This window comes from Psammomys obesus, unplaced genomic scaffold (genome assembly GCF_907164565.1).
Source record: "Psammomys obesus unplaced genomic scaffold, mPsaObe1.curated_primary_1811, whole genome shotgun sequence".
Taxonomy (NCBI): Eukaryota; Metazoa; Chordata; class Mammalia; order Rodentia; family Muridae; genus Psammomys; species Psammomys obesus.
The window spans coordinates 6,423,524-6,426,369 of NW_026589732.1; the positions used below are offsets into that span (position 1 = coordinate 6,423,524).

Here is a 2,846-nt window from a genome sequence, read left to right on the forward strand (position 1 = left end):
TAATTTCTTCATGTACAGTAAGTTAGATGATTCATACAGTCACAAAATTTGGCCAAGCAATGTCTGATTTGAGGATACCCACACCATATGCTACCTGGATGGTCAGAAATCAGATACAAGACAGTCCAGAGACCTAGGGTAGAACCAAGCAAAACTGGCCATAAGGAAATAAAATAAATAAGTGAAATCACTGGAATGATTTTTTAGGATATTCTGCTGTATTCACAGATCATCACCAGAGAAGCTTCCTTTCAGCAACAGATGAATGTGGGTGCAGGGATCCACAGCCAGAAATTATGTGGAGAGAGTGTTAGTATTTAGAAAACCTGTTCCTGGGTTGCCTAGCAACCTATGATGCTATTATGTGTCACTGGCCAGGTGGCCTCACCTGGAAGGCATGGTTAACTTCCCCCTTAAAGGTTCCAGGCTGCCATGTGTTCCTCTCTTGGTTTCTTCTCTCTTGGCCTCTTGCCTCTTGCTCTCTCTTGCCCTCTCCCCTTTCTATTTCGGGGCACCCCTCTCTTTTTACCCCATCATGTCCTGCTCTCCCTTATCTCTCTCTCTTCATCTCCATCTAATAAACCTTTTTCATATAAAATCTGTTGTGTGCTTAACCTTCATTATTTAATTTGTCCCCAACACAGAGAGAGTTTAAATTGGAGGCCTCCATTGGATCCCACCTCTAAGAGCTCAAGGAACCCAAGGAAGAAAGGGAGTGAAGATATTAGTCAGAGAGATGGATGACACCAGAACATGGCTCACTGAATCAACTAAGCAGGGCTCATGTGGACTCACACAGACTGAGAGTCAAACACTGGGCTTGCATGGGTTGGTACCAAGTCTGTACATATGTTAACTGTTAGCTTTGTGTTTTGGTGAGACTTTTAACAGTGGGATCATGTGTGCCTCTTGCCTACTCCTAGGACTCTTACTTCTACTGGGTTGCCTTGTGCAGCCTCAGTATGAGAGCTTTTGCTTTGCCTTACTTAATTTTGTTTTGTTGTGTTTGGTTGTTGTTTCCTTGTTGTGTTTGGTTGCTCTTTTCTGATGGAAAACAGCAGGGGAGTTAATCTGGGGGAGAGGGGATGTGTGGGGAGCTGAAGAAATAGAGGGAGGGAAAACTGTGGTCAGGATGTATTGTATAAGAGAAGAATCTATTTTTAATAAAATAAGGTAAACCAATGTTTTTAGGCACATAAACTACGAGGAACCATTTTTCTTTTCTTGGTTTTGTTTTTTCACAGAATCAGATGAAAAGCGAATGATGACCTCCCTCCTATGTAACAGAACTGTGAAACCAATACAGAAAGAATATAGTTAGATCAGGGAGGGACAAAAAGGAAGTCCTATGATGTGTTAACATATTTTTATTTACTCATCATCAGTAAATAATGGGATATATTTAATAAGAAAAGTGATGATGAGGCAAAGGAAAGATAGCCAATTATTTTCCCTCTAAATACTTATCAGTTATGGGTCACCTGTGTATATTTCTATTATCATGAGTATGTCTACAATAAACAGCTACAATTTCTATTTTTTGAGATCTCAGTCTGCCTTTTCCCATGTTTATAGTACCCTGCAAAACTTGTGTCCTTAAACCCTGACTAGGAGTGTCAAGAGAATGAACAATGTACACACACATTGACACAGGTACAGAAAAGCTGGGGCCAGGTGGCATGTGCACTCAGATGGAGTGATACCTCCTATGGGCTTCAGCCTGACTTCAGTGTGTTTATTATGTGCAGCACATTGGGAGAGGTTGACCAGTCTCTACAGGAGGTCTCTTTAGGAGGGAAATCTCAAGTTGTAAACAACATTTGGAAGGTAGAAGAAGCTGCAGTCAATAATTTGAGTACACACTGGTCACTGGCTTGCATTCAGACCCCTAAGGAAACCTCTGCAATCCCTATGATCCTGGCATATATGGAAAATGGCTTTCCATTAATGAGAGATGTGGGCTCAAAAATAATTACATACTATTTTGCATACATTATATATTTTTATATCTTTTCTCATATATATGACAAAGGGAAGAAAGAAGGGGCCCATTGTAAACTTATTAGTTGTAGAATTTAATAAAAGCTATATTAACTCTGTGTTTCTATCTTGCTCATTAGTGTTGTTTAATAAAGAACTGTGATCAATCAGTCTATTTAGTTGATAATTATTTTCTCTTCTCAACCTTTATGGGAAAGGTAAGGATACTGTGTCACTTGTGTGTCAGTAGGTGGCTAAGCAGAGAGAGGCCATGCATACACTCAGTGTTCTGGTCTAGGAACATCTGAATGATTAGCAGCTTAACATTCCCTGAAAAAAAGTGAGCCTGAGACGACCACCAGTTCAGCTCCAGGGGGCGCTGACAGGGAGCTAGCCTGAGACAACCACCAACTAGTATCACACAGGCCTGCAGTGGAGCAGAGCATGCCCAAGATGACCATTGCCCAGCACCATAATGCATGGACAGGCATTAGCACACCTGAGACCACTCTTAAGACAACCATGGACACTCAGAGATTCTGCACCAGTAAGAGGAGCAAGTAAGAGGTGAAGAAAGGGAAGAGAATGAGAAACAGAATGATATGGGCATAATGAAAAGAAGCAGAACTGAAAACTGAAGAGTAATAAGGAACAACCTGGTGATGTCAGTGGGACTATGGTGGGGTCTTGCCCTGTGTTGGACACATCTGGTTCCATGACCCTGTAGCAGCAGGGGTCTGTTTCCACCAAAGGCCAGGTGGACCTCCCTGGTCCAGAGACATGACATTGTCTGAGGGTTGTGCAGAACTGACATCCCTCTCACCCATGCATTGTGGGAGAGCTGCCCCTGGGGACAGAAGAGCGGG

The 2,846-nt window shown here is 42.3% G+C and overlaps 1 non-coding gene across 1 annotated transcript; it reads left to right on the forward strand.

Annotated features, from left to right (window-relative positions):
- The first annotated feature begins 2,180 nt into the window (after window positions 1-2,180).
- On the forward strand, window positions 2,181-2,308 carry LOC129675384 (small nucleolar RNA SNORA17). The gene has a single exon (XR_008719923.1). It is a non-coding gene; the product is annotated as a small nucleolar RNA SNORA17 (small nucleolar RNA).
- Window positions 2,309-2,846: the final 538 nt, after the last annotated feature.